The sequence below is a fragment of the Macaca thibetana genome, chromosome X (assembly GCF_024542745.1).
Source record: "Macaca thibetana thibetana isolate TM-01 chromosome X, ASM2454274v1, whole genome shotgun sequence".
Classification (NCBI taxonomy): domain Eukaryota; kingdom Metazoa; phylum Chordata; class Mammalia; order Primates; family Cercopithecidae; genus Macaca; species Macaca thibetana.
Genome location: NC_065598.1, coordinates 134,461,900 through 134,487,484, shown reverse-complemented (window position 1 = coordinate 134,487,484; position 25,585 = coordinate 134,461,900).

The window sequence follows — 25,585 nt, the reverse complement described above, 5'->3', positions numbered from 1 at the left end:
GAAGTTCCCGACTTAAAAAAGATTATTGCAAAGATAGCTTTCTCACTCAAGTGAAGGAAATGAGTGGTGAGAAAGTCCAGGCTTTATAGTAGAAAGGACAAATATGATCATTAATTCATTAGTCAACCACATTTCCCTCTTATCTTTGTCCTGAAGAAACTGGTCTGTTTTTCTATTGGTGATGAAATATCAGATAAAAAATAATTATGCTTGGTAATTTTCTTTATATCTATAATTGATTGTAGCCATTTTATGCAACAAAATAAAAAGTTTTTAGTTAGACGCTAGATGAATCTGCCTTTTTTGGATGGCCAATTGAATTGTCAATAACACTTTGTCATAAACTTTGCAAGTTACTTTTTAAAGCATTCAGGCCTACAAACTTGACCTTGGCTGCCTTGGTGGTGCCCCAGGGACTGGGGTTACTTACCTCTGCTCGGCCACTCCACCCTCATTTCTGCTTCTATTGCTTAATTGCTAACTGGTTTAAGTTCTTTCTCTCACTCTGTGTCATATATATATATATATATATATTTCAAATATATATATATTCAAATATATTTGAATGTATATCCCAAATAATTGAATAATTGGCTGGAATGAATATTTAATGAATATTTAATTGAATACATAACTGCTGTAATAGATTTTCCTTAGTTTTATTCTGAATTGACTAGTTGCCTTGGGATTTTAATTCATTTATTGTAATGATGTTTACTGAACACTCACCATGTGCTAGGTATATTGTAGGGGCTAGGGATAGAGCAGAAAACAATAGAGGCATAAATCCCTGACCTCATAGACTGTATATTCAAGTATCAGGGGAGACAGAATTAAACAATAAATGCAACACATAGTGTGTTGGTGATAAGTACCATTGAGTAAAATAAAGGATGGTAGTAGGACAAGTAATACACGTGAGGTATATAGGAGAGTGTAGCATATTGAATTGGGTGGCAACGAAAGGCCTCACTGGGAAGGTGCCATTTGAGCGAAGACCTGAAGGAGTTGAAGGAATGATGCATGCAGCTATCTGGGGAGAGATCATTCGGGAGAGGCAGAATAGCAATTGTAAAGATCATGATACGGGCCTACATGTAGCCAGGTGGGTGAAATGCTGGGTGGCTGGAGCTGCGTGAGAGAGGCAGAGTGTGGTAGGAGACAACGTCAGAGAGCACATGGAAATCCAGATCATGGGGGTCCTTGTAGGCCAGTACAAGGAGTAGAGTTTATATTCTGGGGGAGACGGGGAGCCAGTGGAAGGATTTGTGCAGAGACCTCATATGATCTGAGATGTGTTAAGGGGATCACTCTGGCTGCTGTTTTAAAAAGGGACTGAAGAGGCAAGGGCCGAGGCTGACCAGTGAGGAGTCTGTTGCAACAATCTAGGGGAGAGATGATGGTGGCTAAACCAGGTGGCAACAATGGAGGGAGTGAAGAATGATTGGGTTCTAGATATATTCTGAAAGTATTGCCAAGAGAATGTTCCTACAGATGGGGTGTGGAGTGTGGGAGGAAGAGAGGAGTTAGGATCATCTTAAGGATTTGACCTGAACAACTAAAAGGATGAGATTATCATTAACTTAGATGGGGAAGATTGAGGAGGAGCAGGTTTTTGGGGGTAAAGTCAGGGTTTTGGTTTTGGATATGTTAAATTTGAGGCACCTATTGATATCCAAGTAGAGCTATTGAGGAGGCAGTTTGAAACATATATCTGGGCCTCAAAAGATCACATCCCCCTTTCCCCACACACACAAACATTTAGATGTTGTGTCTATATAGAAGGAAATTAAAGCCATGACACAGATGAGATCACCAAGGGAGTGAGCATAGAGAAGGGGAAATGTCCAAAGACAAGGCCCTGGTGCCCTCTAACACTTAAAGTTCAAAAGAGAGACCAGTGAGGTAACTGGAGAACCCTTAAGTGTGTGCCTGGCGGTGAGAGTAAATGAGAACAAATTTTGTTTCTTAAGAGTCTGTTGACTCTATTAGGCGTTGCCCCATCCCTGGGGTTGGTGGGATCTCAGAGTAGACTGTATGTCAGGAGATTCCTCACTTATTTTTAATATTTGGTGGGAGATAGTCCCCTCACAATTTTGTTGACTACAACATGGAAAAGAGATATTGGGCAGTGACAGTGTGTCAAAGCAAATATTGTAATGGAAACACTTTTTGTTCTAGCCAAGACAATGTGTTATAATTAAGACATTGGTACATTCCATCATCATGACAGGCCAATTGAGTTCTTTGCTGATTTTGAGTGGGGAGGAGCAGGGTGTGGTAGGATAAAGATGGAAAGGTTAGCATGAAGCAAGAAAGAATAAACATTGGAACATATAACATCATTTATTCTGACATCCAACAAGTCACACAAAAGAGGACACTTGGAGTTTTCCCCACCATTAAATATCATGTCAGCAGTGACAACTTGGAGGCTTATTCCATATCTCTTGCTAGTTTGAAGAGCCAACCTTGATACATAAATCTCTTCTGAAGCAGAAGTTTAAGGCCATGTGTATTGTGAATTGAAGATTTAGCCCAATTTTTGGTTCTTTGCTCTTTCACTTTTACCCTCTATGAAGTGACTGCCAGTATCTGTCATTTGTAAGAATCAATTTAGAAAATAGGTGAGATAGTGCAAATTCTGAGTGTAGCTTCAAGTCCCAGGTGAGTTTCCTAAAGCACAATGGCACTGCAGCATCCTTGCTGATACCTAGGAACAGCACTAATTAATTTTCAGTGCCTTTCCCCATCTGATAATTTTGGTCACAAAGGTTCATTTCTAAAAGATGGCCCGGAGCAGATTTAAGCATAGAGTCCTTTAATTGGCATGAGTAAGCAACAGTTGGACTTTCTGAATTGAGTTCTTCCGTGGTTAACCAGAGCACATAGAGATAACATTAATTGCCTCATAGCTCCCAAATGGAGATGAAGGGAGGGAAGAAAGAAAGCAAAGTCATGAGTGGTCTGACTGAATTAGTCCATGGGAATTGTTTCTGGGCTTTGTTTCTTCATGTAAACTCTGATTTGAAAGCAAAATATTTGAGTTATAAACGGGTAGTATAACAGTTGGACTACATAATAACATTTATAATTTGATACAAAATTTCAAAAACCATTTTCTATGAATAATGCCTTAAAGAGAAAGGACTTAATGGTTGAACCTGTCAGGGTTTTCGAAGTTTTCATTTTATTTTTGGGATGGAGTTTATGAAATTTAGGCCTTTTTGCTTTATGTACTAAAATATTCTCTTGTTTATGTTATACACATTCACGCACGCGCGCACACACACACACACACAGAAGATACACACACAAAGGGTGCTGGTTTATGAGAGCTTTTCATTTCAAAAGAGAACTGTCAAATTTGTGAAAGAATAAAGTGTGTAGAGTAAGTGCTCGCTTATAAGATACCACATTTTATATAGAATGAATCATTTTAGGTAAGCTATATAAGCTATTTCCATAAAGGTACACTATGTGTATGAGTCCAAGGGAAATTGTGATGGGAGAGAGAAATACTGATGATGCTATCATGCTTGTATTTTGTGTTGTGCTATATTCTTGAGCCTACTGTTGTTCATGGTTAGAAGACAAGCTGGGCACTCAGTGGGTTTTAGGGTCATAGTCTGTATCCTTGCACTAACTCAGTAAAAGCTCCTGAGGAAAGCATTTCAACTTTCTCTAATGGGCTCTCTGAATTTGCCAAAATGAGCATGATGTGATAGCAGGAGGTATGCTCTCTGAACTCCCCAGATCAGCAGCACCAGGGCCAACTCCCAAAAGCACTGCCAGAATCACTGGTGCTGTGGTGGCTAATAGGGTCATCATATCCAAAATGTCCATTTCCAAAAGTGTCTGTTTCACATCTGTCTGTAGGACTTGCCTCTTGCCTAGAAGCTCCAGATTTTGACAACTGGGTTGAAATATTGAAACTCTAGGCAATAAGACATGCTTTTTATTCAAACTGTTCATTCTACGATAAGGTTTTTAGGTCCACACTTAAATGTTGCTTACCCTAGCAGGAAATGAGGGTGAGGGATTTTGTAGTTGTTTTCTGAGTGTCCCGTTATTGGAGTGTGAACAGCTGCAAATGGATGGCTCCTCTCTGTCACATGTCTTGGCCCAGGCATATGCTTTGTTGACACCCTTGTTCAGTGCTTTCTCTCTGTCTGTGCCTGCAGGCCTTTGCCTCAGGCATGCTCAACCTCAGATGCACAGAGCAATGAGCTATGGTCTGGTTTAAGAAGCAATAAGACCTGATTGTTCTGTGTGACATTGTCTCCTCTTTATATGTGTGTGTTCATTTGTTCAATTGCTTGTCTTCTGTGTTGTGCTATATTCTTGAGCCCACTGACATTTTTCTTGAAATAACTATGAGAAAGATCCTGTGATACTTTGTATCAAGTGGTAAACAGTACCTGAGAATTTTAAAGCTGCAAATGAAGCTGTTATAAAGTTATAAAGCTAACACTGCAAGTTACTGAAGGAATATGAGGCAGGCCTTATGAGAATCTGGAATGAGATTTGGGCTGAGGTGATGAAGATATCTCCAGAAATTCCCACAAATAGAACTTGGTTAAAGCTTCTTTTCCCTTCTCTTTTGTTTCCAAAGAAGTGGCATCCTACCTTCTTTCTGATAATTCACTGCTCTCATTCCCTTCAGGACTGTGCTCTGTCAATTATCCTCTCTCTGTAGATCTTGAAGTTCTCCTTCTTTCCTGGTGCCTTTCACCTGTAAAACATTTGCCAGCCTCCTCTAGCACCCTACTCCTAGCCAATTTCCATGACCTTATCATATCTCAACCTTTATCCCTTTTTGCTCTGCCTTCTGTGTATACTACTGAGCTGAAAGTGCTCATTCAGTGGGTATTTTGAGATGAATTGTGTCCTCTCAAAATAGATGTGTTGAAGTCCTAGCCTCCGGTACTACAGAATGTGACCTTATTTAGAAATAGGGTCTTTACAGAGGTAATCAAGTTAAAATGATATCATTAAGGTGGGCCCTAATACAATATGACTGGTGTCTTTATAAAAAGGGGAAATTTGGACATAAGACAGACGTGTACAGAGTAGATGATATGAAGACACAGGGAGAACATAATCTATAAGCCAAAGAATGGCTGAGGCTATTGGAAGCTAGGAGAAGGGTCTGGAACAGCGCCTTCCTCACAGCCCTTAGGAGGAACCAACCCTGCTGACACTTTTATCACTGACTAATAGCCTTCAAAACCATGACACAATAAATTTCTGCTGTTTAAGCCACCCAGTTTTTGGTACTTTGTTATGCAGGCCTAGCAAACTAATACAGTGGACACAAATATGATTTCCTAATGATTGAATCCAAGGGCTCCTTCTTACCTACTGTGTTAGTCCATTTTCCCATTACTATAAAGAAATACCTGTTACTGGGTAATTTATAAAGAAAAGAGGTTTAATTGACTCATGGGACTTGCCTTGTCTCAGATGGAACTTTGGACTTTGGACATTTGAGTTAATGCTGGAATGAGTTAAGACTTTGGGGGATTATTGGAAAGGCCTGATTGTATTTTAAAATGTGAGAAGGACATGAGATTTGGGAGGGGCCAAGGCAGAATGATATCGTTTGCATGTGTGTCCCCACCCAAATCTCATGTTGAAATTTAATCCTTAATGTTGAAGGTGGGGTTGGTGGGAGGGGACTGGGTCATGGGGGTGGATGTCTTATGAATGGTTTAACACCATCCCCTCAGTGCTGTCCTTGTGATAGTAAGTTCTCACAAGATCTGGTTGTTTAAAAGTGTATAGCACCTCCCTCCCTCGCTCTTGCCTCTGCTCTGGCCATGTGACATTCTTCTTCCCCGTTCACCTTCCACCATGATTGTAGTCTCTCTGAGGACTCCCCAGAAGCTAAGTAGATGTCAGTACCATGCTTCCTGTATGGCCTGAAGAACCATGAGCCAATGAAATCTCCTTTCTTTATAAATTACCCAGTGTCAAATATTTCTTTATAGCAATGTGAGAATGGACTAGCACACTCGTTCTGGTCAATCCCTCTGTACATTTTAATTCAATAAATCTCTTTTAAAATTTGAGAGTCAGCATAGTGAGGCAGAATAACCCAGAGCTTTGGAATTAGGACAAACTATGTTCAAATTCTTGGGTAATTTTACTCATCTTTTCTAAACCCATGAAATAGAATTTGTATCTACCTTATATGGTGATTGTGAGCATTACATGAGATAATGTATGTAAAATATGTGGCATATAGTAAGCACAAAATAAAAAAAAAATATTAAGCACTGTAGTCAGCTTGGGAAGAACCTAGACATTGAGTGGTTAGCTGAGATGCTAAGTCAAATATTAGTACCCAGGAAGTAAAAATATGATGATGGTTTAGGGTAAGTGTTTGCTCCTCCTCCATGCTCTTACCTTTCTCACTATACTTAGCAGTGTTATTTATTTACTGAGTTTTATTTGTGTGTTTCATCTCCTATTTGATTTCAAGATCATTGATAGTGGACATAGAGAATAACTGATGAATGAAAAAATGAGTAAATGGGACAAATCTAGAAGCTCATTCTTGGCCAATCTGAGGGGTAAGGGATCATGCTGTGTATCAAGGCTACTGAGGAGGCTGAGTCAGAAGAACCAGTTGAACCCAGGAGGCGGATGTTGCAGTGAGTCAAGATCGTGCCACTATGCTCCAGGCTGGGTGACAGAGTGAGACTCCATCTCAAAAAAAAAAAAAAGAAGAAGCTGCTATTAACAAATTGATTGCTTGGACTAAAATGTGTTCTTCCAAGTTCTCAACAATCCTCCTCTGCCAGGATTGGATCTTTTTTTTTTTTTTTTTTTTTTTTTTTTTTTCTTTAAATCACTACTGGAGTGGATTTACTGCAGTCAGTCAAGCTGAGTGAGCAATGAATATGTACTTCCAACATGTTTCTTGAAACTCTGTATACTAGTGTTGTGTGTTGCTGTCACCACTTCTGTGATTTCATCAGATTTGTCCACTTGTGCTACCCAGGCACAGAAATAACTATAATATTGACTTATTTTTTAGTAGTTGCTAACTTTATGAATGCACAATGCCAAATCAGAAAAAGCATTCACTTTATAGGCGAAAATTATATGGCAGTAAACCTGGAAATCACAAATATCAGTACATTGGAACTGTCTACTTCTCTTGTAGTTTCAAAACGTAAGCTGGATGTTCACAAGAATGGGCTTCCTCATTGATAAGTTTGGATGTGTGTCCCCACCCAAATCTCATATTGAAATGTAAATCTCAGTGTTAGAGATGGGGTCTGATCGGACGTGATTGGATCATGGGCTTGAATTTCTCACGAATGACTTAGCACCGTCCCCTTGGTGCTGTCCTTGTGATAGCCAGTGAGTTCTTGTGAGATCTGGTCATTTAAATGTGTGTGGCCCCTTCCTGCTCTCTCTCTTGTTCCTACTTTTGCCAAGTGAGGTGCAAGTTCCTACTTCACCTTCTGCCATGATTGTAAGCTTCCAGAGGCCTCTCCAGAGGCATATGCTGGTGTTATGCTTCCTGTACAGCCTGCAGAACTGTGAACTGATTAAACCTCTTTTCTTTATAAATTACCCATTCTTGGGTATTTCTTTATGGCAATGCAATGTTACCTTATACACTCAGCAAATATTAATTTTCTTTGATGAACAGTCTGGAGGCTGTTTGTATTCCTCATTATATGATCCTCCCAGATGGGTTTGTACTGACTTTTTAATAATTCAAACATAAGCTTCCCTTTCACCCCAATCTGCGGAATATCTTTTCTAGTTATTTAGGGGTCTAAATAGCTTTTTCTAACAACTCTGTATTTACTCAGTTTACCTGTGACCCTTATCCTCCTGTCCATTTATTCTAGTCTAGATACAATATTTCTCAGTGCAGGTATAGAAATAATAAAAAGTAAAAGTAGACTTTTTTCTAGTGCTATTCATTTCGGCTTTATCATGGAACTGAAAATGAAAAGCTATATTAATACTTCACTGAGTAAGATGGTTTGTTTGGCTAGACAAGATGGTAGGCATTAATAAAATATTAATAACATTTTAAAAAGAGGAAACAGGTGTGTTACTCCCACCCTTTTAAGAAAATAAAAAGCATAACGTAGAGAGTGGCAAGAGAGGAAGCTAAATAAATGTATTTTTTTTTTTTCTGAGAAAGAGAAGTTATAAAGTGATTCTCTATTTCAGGCCAAATTTTTTCCTAACTTGGGCCTGATTATAGTCAAGTGCACACTTTACTGTAAAACTCGGAGTATTTAGGGTATCCACAGTCAATGTCCCATTGTATCATGCAACCCATGTCTTCTTTTAAATACCCTGGCATGCATGTCCTCATCTCAGTGTTACCGATAACACTGAAAAATTGGGGACAGCCTAAATGTCAAACAGTTCAAAAGCAATTCATTAAACTTATGATACAGACAGTGATGGCATATTATGCAGCTGATAAAAATTTTGTTGTGGAAAGAGATTTAATGGCATGGGATGATGTTCACAATATGTCTATAATTGAGAAAGAAGCAGATTTCACAATAGTAAGTACCATAGGAGCCTAACAAAATCAGTACGTATAGTCATAGAAGTCTGGAATATAATTTCTCAAATTTTTACCAGTGGCTGGCTCTGGGTTGTGAAATTAAAGGTGAGTTTTAAGTTTCTTTTGTGCTTTTCTATATTCACTATATTTTTATAGTGAACATATATTAACTTTACAATCAGGAAGAGAAAAAGGGAGGAAATCTCTCCCCCTTATAAACACTATGTAATGGGTTGAACAGTGGCCCCCAAAATATATGTTCACATCCTAACCCCCAGAACCTATGAATGTGACCTTATTTGGAAAAAGAGTGTTTGCAGCTATACCTAAGTTAAGGATCTCATGAGTCATTCTGGATTATCCACGTGACCCTAAATCCAATGATAAGTTTCTTTATAAGAGACAGAAGAGGAGAAGGCACAGACACAGACGAGAAAGCCCTGTGAAGATGGAGGCAGAGATTGGAGTGATATGGCCACAGGCTAAGGAGTACTGACAGCCACCAGAAGCCAAAAGAGACAAAGAATGATTCACTTCTAGTGCCTCCAGAAGGAGTGTAGCTTCGTTGATACCTTGCTTTTTGGCCATCAGAACTGCAAGAAAATAAATTTCTGTTTAAAATTTGTGGCAATTAGTTTCAGTGATCACAGAAAACTCATATGTACTGCAATGGCCCATGCTGCCAATTGGTTATTTTTTCTATGTGAGCATCTGACTGGGCTTTTGCCTCTCCCTCTTCTTAGTCCCAAGTCACTGTATTTGCCATCTTCAAAGTACCATGCTGAGCTCTGTTGCCAGCTCAATGTCCATTTCAAATTGCGTGCTTCCTCTTTGCTTCTTCCTGCCCATCTCCTCTTTGTTCTTATTTGTGAGATGTTCCTTTTGATCACTACAGGTTGCACCTATCATTTGGTCTTCCAGTTTTCTCTGGCAATTGAACATTTGTTACTTGTGACATTCACAAAAGGACCTTAATGGCTGCCTAGGGCCTCTGTATTTTCAAAGGAGACCTAGTGACTTTCACCACCCTTTAAAATATCTGCTGTGACTTGAAGAAGCTCCCAAGTGACCTTGGCACCCAGGATACCTGCGATATATTACTATCCGGTTAAGGGAGAAAGGGAACTTCTTTAAAGCAACACCAGGAAAATTCATTCCCAGGTCCCTGAAGATATTTCCCAAACATCACAGGTAGAGAATTTGCAGATATTTTGTTGTTTCTATTTGCTTAGTAGAAGAGGCTTGTTGGTAACCTGACACTGCCTGCCATGCTAGCCTCATTTCCTTCCTTTTGCTGATGGGCCAGTGATCTTTAGGTGCTGTGTGTCATTGCCAGTCCTCATCCTGAGGCCATTACTCCCATTCTCTGCTCTACCATGAATGAGACTCTGTTAGCCTGACTTGTTCTCCTCCCTCTCCCCTGATCCTTCAGTCTTGGTTCAAGTATTACCTTTAAGAACCATTTGCTGACTCCCACTTCCCAGCCTGGGCCAGGCACTAGGCCCAACCTTTTGTGTTTCTCTAGTAGCATGGCCTCACCTCTACCCTCCATGTATTCACAATACTGGGAAGTGATCTCTTCGTTAAGGTTGGACATTTTTAAGTTCCGTGTTTCTTACAATAGGGGTTCCATAAGACAAAAGGAAGATGAAATGAGGCAACCTCTCATGCTAATGCAATATTTTCTATGACGGAATAATCTCTGCAAGGAAAATGCTGTAAGTAAGTCACTACCATGGAAATCTTTTATCTTCTGTCCACTGGATCTATATACTAAATTCCCTAAGCAAAACTCATTTTCTTTTGCAAGAAGAAAAAAGACGGAAGTGGGCAAGAAAAAGTTGAACAGAGGCCTCCTGAATGTGAGAAAATGCTTATTTTAAGTGATTATAATAAGAAAAGGAAATGATGTGTTTGGGTCTTTCCTACTTTATTGTGAACTACTTGAGAGAAGCAAAATTTGGATTCCTTCCACTTGGCATAGAGTTGGTGCTCCCCAGATGTTTACAGAATGAGTAAATATTTTCCCTACAGTCCTATACTTTTTGTTCCAGAACTGTGAAGAGAGAAGCAGAGCAAGCATGCTGATATCAGATCTGCCATTTGTCTGGATTAGTGTCCTGAAGCCCTTTAGTCAAGACCTTCTTATCGCCCATCTCAGAAGCATAAAAGGGTGACAGGATTTTCAGCAGGTAAGAATGGGAAAAAAATAGATAATGCTTTTTTGTTTCAGTCTAGAAAAAGTACCAACAAGGAGCTGTATGCTGGGAGGTGATAAGGATGACACACACAATGGGGAAAATCAATGCACAGTCCCTCTCTGGCACCAGAGATTTTGCTAAGAGGCCAATCAACTTTGTTTCTGACATCCCTCCACAACAGAACCTAGAATTTCAAGAATAATTGATGGAAAGTGGTGCGCCGAGGCATTTGCAAGCTATACCACTCGTGCTAAAACAAGACAACAGATGGTTTTAGTTACTGCCATCAGACTTGAGCACAAAATTTGAAAGCAGCCCCACAGTTGTATGGTTTATCCTGGAATGGGATAGAACTACGCTCTTTCTAGTCATGAGGTCCTGAGGCCAAGCCAAATGCTGTCTGGGAACTGAGTCTGAGAAAATTCTGAGTCTGGAGGAATAATGTAATTTATACCTAGGAAGGAAAGCAGGAAGGTCAAGAGTCAGGAGATTGATCAAACAGGTCATCACACTTGAAGGACAGTGTTTGCTGGAAGCCAGATAAGCCTAAGGGAGCAAGCAGAGAGGAAAGCAAGATGCAAAGGGTTGAACTTGGTGCCAAAAGTAATTTCACGAATACAGTCTTCCTCCGTATGACCTGGCATGTTTCCCTGGGCAAGGGGCATGCTCTTAAATCTCCAGAATGGCTGTCTTTCCTCATTTTGTGGCCCAGTTAGGTTAGCCCAAAGCTGACAAACATCAGCCACAAAGAATTGTATATTTTGGGGTGGGAGTGAGATTAGTAGAGTCCTGCCAAATGCAGAACCTATGTTAACAAGCAAATTTGAAGATGAATAATATATCCTCTGTGAACCACAGAACACCACATACTTCCACAAATATGTACTGAGCTGTGTTTCCTGAGTGCAAGGCACTCTAATTACAGTAAGGAGGGTAGAGAGGTGATTATTAAATTCTATGCTCTCAGTAAATACAGAATGTTTTATCTCAGCTAATTAAGGCATGCAGAGGGATTGGAAAACATGGGTCATGGTCAAGGTACAGTACCAGGTAAAGTAGGGGAGTGATAAGAAACATGGCTAGAAAGAAATATTGGGGTAAACTCCAGTGTCAGCTAGAGCAGCTCTTACTTTGAACATGAATTGCATAGCACTCTGTAGAATATCTTGAAAGTATGAAAGGTAGTTAGGCCACTGCAGTGGTCTAGGTAGAGATGATGTGAGCCTGACTTACTCTGGTGGCAGTGGAAGGAGAACGGAGGAGACAGGACTGACTGACATATTGGAGAGCTAAATTGGTTCTGACTTGGTGTCAGGATTTTTCACAAAGACAGAGCAGATAGGATGCAGATATAGATTATATAGATCAGATACAGATGTAGATGAGGAGGGGATTTTTTAAGGGAATTGGCTCACATGATTATGGAGGCTGAGAAGTTCCCTAACAGGCATGGCTCAGTTCAAGTCTGAAAGCTTCAAGTCCTGCAGTCCTAAGGCCAGAGAGTCTAGAGTTCTAATGTCCAAGTGCACGAGAAGAATGTCCCAGCTCCCGGAAGGAAAGAGAAGAAAACACCATTCCTCCACCCTTTTTTGTTCTACTGGGGTTCCTATCTGATTGGATAGTGCTTGCCCACATTGAAGGTGGATCTTCCCCAATCAGTCCACTGACTCATGTGTCAGTCTCCTTTGGAAACACCCTCACAGACACACCCAGAAACAATGCTTTACCAGTCCAGTCATCTGGGTATTCCTTAATCCAGATGACACCTAAAGTTAACCATCATACTAGGTAACTCACTGAATGTTGGAAATAAGGTAGAGAGGAAACAAAGATGACAGCAAATTTGTAAGTCTGGGTGACTAGATAAATAGGATCACTCATAGAACTAGAGAAATCAGCTTAAGTCATTGATTTGAAAGATGAGAAGATTTGCTTGATTTTGAACATGTTGGGTTTACAATGGTGGTTAAACATCTGAATGGAGATACTGCCAAAAGGCAGTTGGAAATGTAAAACAAAACTAGGGTAGATCCTACTGCAATAGGTTTCCATAAGTGCCTACGCTCTCCCTACCTCAAATGCTGGCAAGAATGTGGAGAAAAGGAAACATTTGTGCACTGTTGGTGGAAATGTAAATTAGTACAACCACTACGGAGAACAGTTTGGAGGTTCCTTGAAAAACTAAAAATTGAGCTACAATAGGTCCCAGCAATCCCACTGCTGGGTGTATACCCAAAAGAAAGGAAATCAGTATATCTAAGAGATATCTGCACTCCTCTGTATATTGCAGTACTGTTTACAATAGCTAAGACTTGGAAGCAACCTAAGTGTCCATGAACAGATGAATGGATAAAGAAAATGTGGTATCTATACACAATGGAATACTATTCAGCCATTAAAAAAATGAGATCCAGTCATTTGCAACAACTTGGATGGAAGTGGTGATCATTGTGTTAAGGGAAATAAGCCAGGCACAGGAAGACTAACATTGCATGTTCTCACTTATTTGTGGAGTCTAAAAATCAAAACAACTGAACTCTTGGAGATAAGAGAGTAGGATGGCTACCAGAGACTGGGAATGGTATTGGGGATCTGGGGAGGAGGTGAGGATGGTTAATGGGCACAAAATATATAAATAACGAATAAGACCTACTGTTTGATAGCACCATAGGGCGACTTTGGTCAATAATAACTTGATTGTACATTTTAAAATTACTTAAAGAGTATAATTGGATTGTTCATAACACAAAGGATAAATGCTTGAGGGGATGGATACCCCATTTTCCATGATGTGCTTATTTCACATTACATGCCTGTATCAAAGCATCTCATGTGTCCCATAAATATATACAGCTACTATGTACCCACAAATTTTTTTTGAAAAAATTTAAAATAAATAAAATGGCTTAAAAATCAACCATTTAAAAAGTGCAAGAGCACAATCAGAACTGAAATCTGTCAAAATGAATAAAAATGTTGTTAAAAAGTATAGGGTCACTTTTACTAAGGATGAAACAAGAAAAAGAAAAACACATTGGTCACAGGACTGAAGTAGCATCATGTCATGAAAACCAAAGGAAAAGAGAATTTCACGAAAGGGAGTGGCAGATAACTTTGCCAATTGCTACAGGGAATTTGAATAGAACAGGGACTGAATGGTTTTGCAATTAGGAGATCCTGGAAGTCTTACATGACTTCTGAGAAAGCACTTTCAGCAGTGGCAAGGGTGAGGGATGGAGAAGTCAGGTTACAGAATGTTTATGTGTAAATGAGAGGTGAGAAAGTAAAACTCTGGGTGTCCATGTCTGAGGATTGGTGCAGTTTGGCTGCTTCAGAGTCACTTGCAGAGCCTGTAAAAATATGGATTGCCAAGCCTCAGAACTGTATTCAGATTCATCAAGTCTGGGGCGGGGCCTAAAAATCTGGCTTTTAAAAAAGCACTCCAGACAGAAAACCAAGCACCGCATGTTCTCACTCATAAGTGGGAGTTGAACAATGAGAACACATGGACACAGGGAGGGGAACATCACACATCAGGGCCTGTCACGGGGTGGGGGGAAAGGAGAGGGAGAGCATTAGGACAAATACCTAATGCATGTGGGGCTTAAAACTGAGATGATGCGTTGATAGGTACAGCAAACCACCATGGCACATGTATGCCTATGTAGCAAACCTACATATTCTGCACATGTATCCCAGAACGTAAAGAAAAAAAAAAAGAAAAAGATAAAGAAAAAGAAAGCACTCCAGGTGTCACTTATGCACAGGTAGATTTGACAACCACTGTTTAGACTATTATTTCAAGAAATCTGCTAGTAAAGTGGAAGAGAGAGAAAGAGGACTATATTAATGAGGATTGGCTAAGCAATATAACATTAACAAATAACCTTCAAATCTCAATGCTTTAACACACACAAATACTTGATTTCTCACTCATACTGTATAATAATCATAATCCAGAGGAGAGGTCTCTGTTTGACCCAGGCTAACAGAGACTTGAATCATCTGTTGCTGTACCTTCTGGAACACGAAGTCTCCTCAGTTGCCGCTTCAATGAGAAAGAGTGCATGGACATTTCACACCTGTTCTTCCAAGCTTCTGCCCTAAGTGACATGTTACTTCACTCATAGTTCACTGGTGAAAATGAGTCACATAAGCCTATGTAACTGCAAGAGAGTGGACAGTGCTTACTTTTTATGCCTGGGAGGAGAGGACAACTGGATATTGGTGAGAACGAGTCATGTTTGCTTGGAAGGGAGCAGAGATGCAGAAAAGTGAGGCTTTGGAGAGAACCAAGCATATGTGTAAGCCAAGAGAAAGGTACCAGAGTAAGAGGAATTGGGAAAAAACAAAAGAGAGGAGGAGGGTGGAAACAATGAGAATTAATAAAAGAGGGATGGGCACAAAAGCACCAAGTCAAGTGGACTTAACATTGGAAAGGAGGGATGCATTTTTTTTTTCTTTTAAGTCAAATGTGAACAAAAGAGGGAGAATGAAGCCACGAGATTTTGTAGGGCAGAAACATTCTCATCACTATTAGCAATATTATTCTAAGACTTGACCTGTCCTTCCTTTCTCCTTTCCAGATTTCTATTTACAATTCTTTTATACAAGAGTTCAGACAGTTCTAGCATTTCCAAAATTAACCCAAGCCGATTAGTCAACAGGACTGAATTAGCAGGGCTTTCAGGAGTCAATTGCATCTCTTCCTCCTTAAAGGAAAAGTTCAGAGGGGAATAAAAGTAGGTAACTGTGAGTTTCCTATGGACTAGCAGTTTGTTTTCCTTTTCCGGCAAATCTTCCCACAACGTCAGCTCTCCTGGTCATTTGCATAGCCTTGCAATTTGAATAGTGAACTGCCATACTGAGTTAGGAAAATGGTAGCTACTGTTCTTGCTGTACTTGGAGTTTAGAGCCATGAGAAACAGGATTTTAGATCTGCAAGGGTCCCTGAGGTAGGATCATATTGAACTGACTAAAGTGAATTAAAAATGAATTTTTAAAAAAATCTACATTAGAGCCTGATCACCCTGTGGCTGAAATTATTCTTCTTTTCTTTCTTATGCCTATTCTACTTCCTTCATGTTGCATTTGAGATGTCTATCCTCTTATGTTGCCCTCTAAAAACTTAGAAAACAACTATAAACAGCGCCATATACTTAAGACTATTATTTTTTCTACAGTCTTAATTTTAAACTCAAAATATATTTTATTTTTCCACAAATGTATCAGTTAGCTAGTATATGCCAATCACTTGGGCTATAAAATTAGTAAGTTGATATATCAGTCCTTGTTTTCAAATAACTCATAATCTGCTTCTAGAGAAAGGGAGAATGGAGAGAGGGAGAGAGAGAGGAGAGAGACAGAGAGACTTGTATATTCTGATTGTTTTTTTCCAAGTGGCTTCTAACAGAGACAGGTGCCAGGAGAATTGGAGCACAAAGAAAAATGAATAAATTCTGCCTAGAACCATCAGCTTTACAGAGCAGGTAACGGTTGACCTGGGTCTTGAGTATAAGTAGGAGTTCCTCTTTCTCCATGAACTGCCTACTTCCCTCTTTAGTTATATAACCACATTTATATTCCAAATTTGTTCCATCTTCAGGTTTTACCCTTTCCCTTATTATTGACTCTAATTCCCACCCAATATACAGTGGGCAGCCTACAACGCCTCTAATATCTCGGATTTTTGGCAAGGACTGAGGACTCCTACTCAATCATTCTGGATGCTATTCCCTGTGGCCACTGAATCCTTGATCTTTCCTCTGAGGCACATATCCTGAAATAAGCTTGCTTCTCTTTTCCCGCATTTCTCTATGCAAATCTTGTACTCTGGGGCCAGGAGACCTTCATTCACTGTCTTCCATACTCTTGACCTAGGGCCGTGTGCAGAAGACTTTGTTAAAGGTTTGAAGACATGGAATGGAGGCAGGATTTAGAGGAGAATTGAGGCTGAAATCTAACCCATGAACCACTCATTAAGCCTGTGCCTTAGATAGGTACTAGGAGGAAGAATCAACTTTTTCAAATTAATGTAATCATACTTTATGGTGGTAGCCCTAAGGAAGGTTATACCCTAGTATAGCTAAACAATCTCAGATTGAAGTTCCTAAAATGTTTGTCGTTTCTGCCACTGGTAGACTTGCCAGATTTAGCAAATAAATATACAGGACACCCAGTAAAATCTGAACTTCTGAAAAATTAATTTTTTAATATGTCTCAAGCAATATTTGGAAAAGTTATACTAAAAATTATTCTTTGTTCATCTGAAGTTAAGATACAAGATGCCCAGTAAAATTTGATCCAGCAATACTAGTACCAGATTTCCCTTAAACTTGTGATTTAACTGTCCATTTTGCTGCAGGGCCTCTTGCTCCTGCCTTCCATCTCTTCTCTTTCCCTCTCCAGCTCATTTCCCTCTAACCACCCAAATTATTTTCATTTCTTGTTTAGAGCAGTTTAGCTGTTAAGTTGGGCTCAGCCCAGACCATGCAGGTTCTGCCCAGGGGACTCATCTTCATAACCAAGCGTGGTCTTTGTCCTAAATAGAAACAGTTCTCTCCCAGAGAGGAATTTTGCTGTCAGCTCAAACTAGCAAGTGTTCCTGTTCCTCAATATAATTATGTAGCTGGAAATTGAGCAGAGTTCATATGGGTTGGTTGACCTATTATAATTATAATCATTGACCTGTCTTTCTTATGATGAACAAACAAATTCATGTGATAACCTTTGTTTGGGAAGATAATGCTACTTACATATTTTCAATCTGGCAATTGAATCACTGAGCTCAGAGTGTTAGAACTGAGAAGCTATTTGAGAGATTCTCTAGTCCATACTGTTTTCTCAATTTGCAGATGGAGGAATTGAAGCAAAGAGAGGGACTGTGACTTGTTCAAGGTCACACAACAAGTTTATGTTAGAACTTGGACTTCCTCTAGATTTGCTATCCCTGTCCTTGTTTCTCAGGGGATGCAAATAGTTTGAAAAATTTTTCATTTTTTAAAGCATTATACTCTTTTTCCTTGGTTGTGGTTTTGTCTGATAGTTATTTTGTACTGTGCGCATTAGTCAGGGTTCTCCAGAGAGATAGAACCAATAGGATATATATAGAAATACAGACGTACGAGAGGGTATTTGTTAGGGGAATTGGCTCATATCAATATAGAGGCTGTAAAGTCCCACAACAGGACATCTGCAAGCTGGAGATCCTGGAATGCTGGTAGCATAGTTCAGGCCAAGTCTATAGGCTTCGGAACCAGGGAAGCCGATGGTATAACTCTCAGCCCAAGGCCTGAGAACCCATAGCAGGAACCAGGGGTGCTGGTGTAAATCCTGGAGTCCAAAGACCAAAGAGCCTGAAGTTCTGCTGTCCGAGGAGAGGAGAAGAAGAGTGTCCTAGCTTCAGGAGAAAGAGGGGGAAATAGTCTTTTCTCTGCCTTTTTTCTTCTACCTGGGCCCCCAGCTGATTGGATGATGCCTGTCACATTGAGGGCAGATCTTCTCCACTCAGTTCATGAACTCACATGCCAATCTCCTCTGGAAACACCCTCACAGACAGATTCAGAAGTAATGTTTTACAATTCTCTAGGTATTCTTTAATGCAGTCAAGTTGACACCTAAAATTAACCATCATACTGTGCTTCCCAGTTTGTTACTTTCTGTTCATTTTTTAGTGTTGATGACATATGCCTATGGCTATGGGAATTACAATGAGGTAATAAGATAGGATGGATGGAATAGCCTGCTTCTGGCCAACCTTTTCCACTTTCTACTTGTAGCTTTTCATTGGCTGTGGGGCAGGAAAATTAGATTTATGTACCTGAATAAGCTGAATAAGCCTCCCTGGGAGAATCCTAAGTGGTGTTAACCTAAAAGGAAGAAACTAAAGCAAAATTAATATAATTAGAGAGTTTATTTGGGCCAGGCTTGAGGATTGCAACCAGGAGCATAGATGCAAATTGCCCTGAATATACAGTCCAATTGGCAGCATTTACAAGTGGATTTTTAAAGGTAAAAAAGGGGAACAAGGAGTGGATTGATACAAAGTTGTTTGTCAGGAATTCTCACTGGTTTATAGAAGTACATTGATTAGCGACTGGTATATGTTGGTAGGCTATAGGGTGTGGGTTATAGTGTCCAGTGTGGCATTGTTAGATTAATTTATAGCTACTTGTGGCAAAAGCACATAGTTTTGAGATGAATTCATAGCTCACGTGGGGGATAGGATGTGATTGTGGTCTCATTTTAACATCTCTCTGGGCCTCATAACTTCAAAAGCCTTGCATTCTTCAGATGAAAGTTCTTTTCTCTATGATATGCCTTTCCTCCCCAGGCCCTCACGCCCGCATTTGCTGGACCTCAGGGGTAGTAGCAGCAGTAGGAGATGGTCTCCCTCTGCCCATTCCCCCTGGTCCTGCCAAGAACTTGGGTTTAGCCCTGATGATATTCATGTAAAAACAACAACAAAAGCCTTCATTTCATCAGTTTCATTGCAACAAAGAGTAAACTCTGAGTTGAAGTGCATATGTCTTCACACTCTAAAAATATGCAAAGTGTGATTTCATAGCATAAAGAGTTTCTTCTGAGTGTGCAGTGGTGCAGACGTTGCTAAGCTTCTCCCTCAGCTCTTCTCCTTGGAGCCATTGCATAAGGGCCAATGCTGCTGAGAGTGTTTTCTTTTTGCCACTTGTGTTTTTCCTAAGTTTGTTGACTCAGTAGACGTTAAACACCATTTCCTGACCTTTCTAAATTAAACTATGCTGCTAAAGGGAGCCAATCAGTCACACTGCAAAAAGACTTAACCTCTGTGGTGAAGAGAGAAATGTTCAGAGCTTCCTTGTTTTTCACCTCCCTCTGCTGGTGAAAAGTAATCCACATATATTCTGTTCAAAAGCAGAATAATTTAAGGACAGGGAATTTGAGTCTCATGGAAACAAAATCCTTCACTTATGCATAGTGAATGATTTTGTCTCTTAAATACAGAAAGAAAAATAACTATTTCTTCCATTAGCCATTACTGTCTGATCATTACCTGGCTGCTGTGAAGAAGGAACCCAAGTTCTCTTCCACAGTATATTTATATATAACTATTTCCTAAATGTGAAATGTAGTAATCCATAGGCTGACGCTGCCTTGTGTTCATTCTTTGGCATTGATGACGTGTGCCTGTGGTGGTAGGAATTACAATGAAGTAGGAAGATGGGATAGAATAGCTTGCTTCTAGCCAACCTTATCCACTTTCTGCTTGCTGCTTTTCATAGGCTATGGGTCATGAAAATTAGATGTATATGTCTATTAGAATCATGCCCCAAATAAGAGTTAAGAGTTCCAGGGTGATTTTCAGGCACAGAGAAAGCACGAGCACTCAGTAACTATGCATTGAACAAAACAGTAAAGACCTAATATATTGACATTAATGAAGCAATATATTTCTTTAATGCCTGTATTTTTAAAAATGTATTTTGGCTGCTCAGAGGGATTCTCTGCTTCTTTTTGTATTTTAGGTGACTTCCTCATGGTGGAAGTTGATAGCTATGTAGCCTCCAGATAAGTTATGTATTAATGTGCTATTTATAATTATTGGGATTTGAATTAAGGGAGAAAACAATGAGGGATTAAAGGCTCTTATCACAGAAAACAATGTTTTCCATTTTGGAAATATGTGATACTTTCCACAAGTTTAACTCAGCAGTGTATATCTGTAATTTATGAAAGCTCTTTTGCTGAAAAATGATGTGAGGGAATACTTTGAAATTGTAACATACTTTTAAATGTTAAATATCTGGCTCTTTTGTCCATTGGAGATCTAAGAGGGTAGATAATCTGTCTTTCCTGGTTTGACACCATTATCACACATTCCACTCATTTTTGAATGTCTGTGCTAATGCTGAGGAATGTACAGAGATGTTTAAACCACAGTTCCTGCCCTCAAGTTATTGGCAGCCTAGTAGAGAAAAGAAGCCGTGGAGATAAACAATGTTGATGGGAAGGATAGGTGAAGGCCTCTATTCTGGGACCTGCTTATAATGGCATGAACCTGAACTTCATGTATGTGAGTTTACTCATCTGTAAAGTAAGGGCTATAGATGACATGAAACTGGAAACTATGATTCTCTGGTTTATACCATAAAATATATGATGCATGAGATCAGCATCCTTATTGTGTCATTCACTGCTGTTCCTTTAGCACCTGCCATGGAAGCTGGCATACGGTAGGTGCTCAGTTGTTTATTGAATGACTGAGTGGACAGAGAACATGGTAAAGAAATCAAAGTAAAGAGAGTTCATTTTTGATTGGATGATCAGTGAAGAGTTTATGGAGCAGATAGAGTTTGAAATGAACCTTACAAAATATTTTTCCTAGGTGAAAATTTGGAGTAGGGTGCAAATGGAGGCACTTGGCATCCAAGAGAAGCTGTGTATAGTTGAAAGAATATGGGGTGTTGAGCCAGAAGATTTGAGTTCAAATTCAAGCTTTGCCACTCACTAGTGTGTGTTTTTTTGGTAAGTCACTGGAGTGACTTACCATCGTGTGTAAAATAGGGATGATAATACTGATCATTTGACAGGTTTGTTATAAGGATTAGATGAAAATGTACAGGGTATGTGGATGACACCTGATGCCAGGCTCAAAAATGTGACTATGAAGGAGTAACAAAAATCAAAGAAGCAGCTGGGTGTGGTGGCTCATACCTGTAATCCCAGCACTTTGGGAGGCCGAGGTGAGTGGATCATCTGAGGTCAGGAGTTCAAGACCAGCCTGGCCAACATGGTGAAACTCCATCTCTACCAAATATACAAAAATTAGCCAGGTGTGATGGCATGCACCTGTAATCTCAGCTATGGTGGCAGAGTGAGATCCTGTCTCAAAAAAAAAAAAAAAAAAAAAAAAAGATCAAAGAAGCATGGAGGTACACAATGAAGAGTATGTATATGGATTGATATTCTGTGTTGGTATAAGGTATAGTTGCAAAAAATGTTAGACTCTATAGAGACATGCATGATCTGATTAAGAGTGTGGAAGCGTCTTTAAGTCTGTGTTGTATTGGCTTTTCTTAAAGAGGAAAAATAAATAAAACTGAGGTCTTTGGCTCATATCCAAAGTCTGTGACCTTCCCAATAGCCAAGGTTTACATTGTTGTTCTTTTATATGAAGAAGTCCTGACTATGGGATTTATACTAAAATTAATAAACATATATTCTGCTTCTGAAAGCAGCATCAGTCAGATAAACAGCATATGTGTGCCCTCATTTGTTATCCTAAGAATAACATGGTTATAATGCCAAGTCAGAATGTCATAGTCTTGTGGTATAAATAAGAAAATTAACATGTAACTTGCAACTTAAGTCAGATCAAAGATAATTAGATGTGGGGTTGAGAGAGGAGTGGCCAGAGATGACTCCTAGGTTTTGTGCCTGGGAGAAGGGTGGTACTACGAATGGACATAAAGTTGTCTTGAGGAGCTATAGCTTCTAGAGAAAATGTTGTATTTGCCTTGGACACTTTGTGTTTGATATGTTGTAGAAGTTGGTCTGTCAGCAATCAGTGGAAGAAAAGCTTTTAGCGATAATGCTTTTAAGTCTCGTTTGCCTAAAGGCTACCATGACTGAATTGATTTAATGAAAAGGAAAATTTTTTCAAAGCATAGGCTCCTCAGTGATTTTCTGGTGAGGAAAATAGAAGCTGGAGAGTAAGGAGAAGAACTCCTAAGAGCAGTGAGAAAACTTAGCTCATTTTTATCTCCTCTGTGTCTTTGTGTATGTCATTTCTTCCATCTGAAAGCCCACCTTTCAATCTTCACACCCTCCATGGATGTGGCTCTATTGCTCATGAATCCTTTTGTATTTTCAGTCCTTACTCTCCTTAGTGGTGATCTGCTCCTTTTGTGATTAAAAAAGAAAACAAGGCAAAGAAGATGAAGTACTGAGAATGCTAAAAAAAAAAAAAAAAAAAAGTTTATTTGAAATTCAAATTTAGCTGGGTAAGTTCTACCTAGGAACTACCTATGAGCTTTAGGGATGGAGTCACATAGACAGAACTGGGTTTGAATACAGCTCCACTAGGCAAATCAATTTTCTGTGTATGTACCACAGTTTTCTTAACTGTAAAATTGGAATAATAACGGTACCTATTATGGAAGCTTATTGTAAGGATTAAATGAGATAATTCATGTAAAGCACTTGAATAATGCCTGGCGGCACATAGTGTCTACTCAGAGGATATTTGTTAACTATTATTGTTTGTGAGTGTATCAAGAATCATAATAACTGGATCAAAAAAGGTGAATTGAAGGGATCAGAAAGGACTAGATGGGTTATTTTCTGATCAGGACAGTTCTTCATAAATGCCCATGTCCAAATCAGCAATTGATCGATGGCGATTCACAACCTCACAACTTTAAGCTGCCAACATGCCACAATGAAAGAAGGCAGATATAGGCCTTCAAGAACAGCAAACAAGGTCAGCAAGCAAGGCCAGTGTACTGTTGACATTTATTTTTATCCTTTCATTTGTACTTTATTCAGAAAACGACTTGAAGTGACTTGCAATGAAACAGTCCAAGATAAGAAATAAGTGAAAATGTTGGGGTCAGAGATGAAGAAGGGGAAATGTGCACATGACTGTCCCTGGTTCTGTCCTGTGAACGAGGGTATGGATTCTTTACCAGGCCCTCCCTGGCAGTGATGGCTGATTTCAGCTGGGTGAGCACATGTTCTTCCTGTTCTGACTTACCCTGCAACTTTGAATTTCTGGCAACATCTCTACTTTGGTAATATCGACTTGGAGACCTGGATATTTCACAGTTTCTTAGGTGCCTACAATATCAGCTCTCTGGATCTCTCTCCAGGAAGCTGGAAGCCTTGGCTAATGACTCTGCAAGTGGGAAATGCAAGGTTATCTTTCATTTTTACTATGAAGAGGGGCCTGATTATCTGTTGAATTGGAGACTTATTACTTCTTATTTTATCCACCTTACACCATCAGAGTTCATATGGAGACAGTACTGGCAACCACTAAGTTACTCTGGGCTTCAGATGGAAAGGGGTTTACTTCTCCCTATTAGAGCATTAGTTTTAGATAAGACCTTCAATCTAGTTTGTTAATAACATTATCATTCATGTAGTCAATGACATTAAACTTGAATGTAATCATTATCATGATTTATTACTAATGATAGCTCAGGGCTGTACTAAAATTAATTATGATGATTTATAGCGAATGTACATGTGGGGAGTATAACTTAGTATCACTACTGAGAGGATTGCAGCACATCAGCTATCATGTCATTAATAATTTGAATTATGTTGCAACTGTTAGAGAGATTTCCAAGTTAATGCCAGGGATTTATTTAGTTGACTCTTGGGTTGCAGCCTAATACTTCTTTTTCTGGTCATCAGGCATCTCAATTTTTAATTGTGGTTTATCTCACCTATCTTATAACAGAGAATGTGAGGTTCATTTTACTATTTCATATGCTAGACTTTTAAATGGAATAAGGTAGAATGGAAAGGCTATTCTTTTACACTTGTAGCTATCATTATGACATGCACAGTATAGGAACTGAAATGATGAAATGTTTTGCTTTGGAGAGTTTTATTTGTATTATTATCAGAAGTTGCATGGTTCAAATCCTGGTGAGTTCCAGAAGGTTCTGCTCCTATGTTTTTTTTTTACTCGTTCTTCATTTTCTTTACTCAGAATTGCCTAACCTGCATCTTATAGAAATTTTCCTTACCAGCAAATCAATTCAGTCATTTTCAGCTAAAGTTTCTTTGCTTTTTTGCGTGTCTACACAGAACCTTTAAGAGCAAATTCTAAAAGTGGCTAATTTCTTTTACTCCTATTCATTAATTTTAAGAAAACTTTTTATTTTAACATAATTATAGATTCACATACAGTTGTAAGAAATAAAGAGAGATTGTACCCACTTTCCCCAGTATTGACGTCTTGAAAGAAATATAGTACAATATCATGATCAGGAAATTGACAATGATACTGTTAACATACAGAACAGTTATGTCCTTATAAGGATCTCTCATGTTGTTGTTTTATAACCATGTCCACCTCCCTCTCTCGTTCATTTTATTTATATTTACAGATATGTGTTAATTCCTTGCAGTTGTTCTACCTTCAGTAAATCCTGGATCAAATGAGTTATTGGTAGAAAACAACCGTATTCTATGAGTTTTTAATTATGTGTGTAGTTATTTGCATGGCGCAAACCTCAGGTCTGACAGGTAGCAGAGATCATTTGAGAAGTTTCTCCAACTAGCCTTAGGTCATTCCTTGGAGTTGGGGAGCGGAGGAGAGGGGACTCTGATAAGGGACTTACTAGAACCTTTGCAGTGAGCAGGTATTGAAGGAAAAGCTGTGGAAATAGTGGGAAAAGTTAACAGGAAAAGCAGAGTTATAGACCATGTTCTAGAGGCATGGCTATCCAATAATGGAAAATGGAAGACTTAATGGAGTGGGGTAAACTTTTCCTTGAGTAAAGCCTGCATGGAAACCTTCAAGGTTCCAGTCCGTGTGTGTGTGGGTGGGTGAGAGGGGGCCATGTGGCAGAAGTGAGTGATGCTTTTAAATCAAGTAGATAATTTATTTTAGTTCTTTTAGAGAAGATGCTAAAGTGATAAATGTAGTTACTGATGGCTGGGCGCGGTGACTCACGCCTGTAATCCCAGCACTTTGGGAGGCTGAGACAGGCAGATCACCTGAGGTCAGGAGTTCGAGACCAGCCTGACTAACATGGTGAAACCCTGCCTCTACTAAAAATATAAAAATTAGCCAGGCGTGATCGTGGGTGCATGTAATTCCAGCTACTCAGGAGGC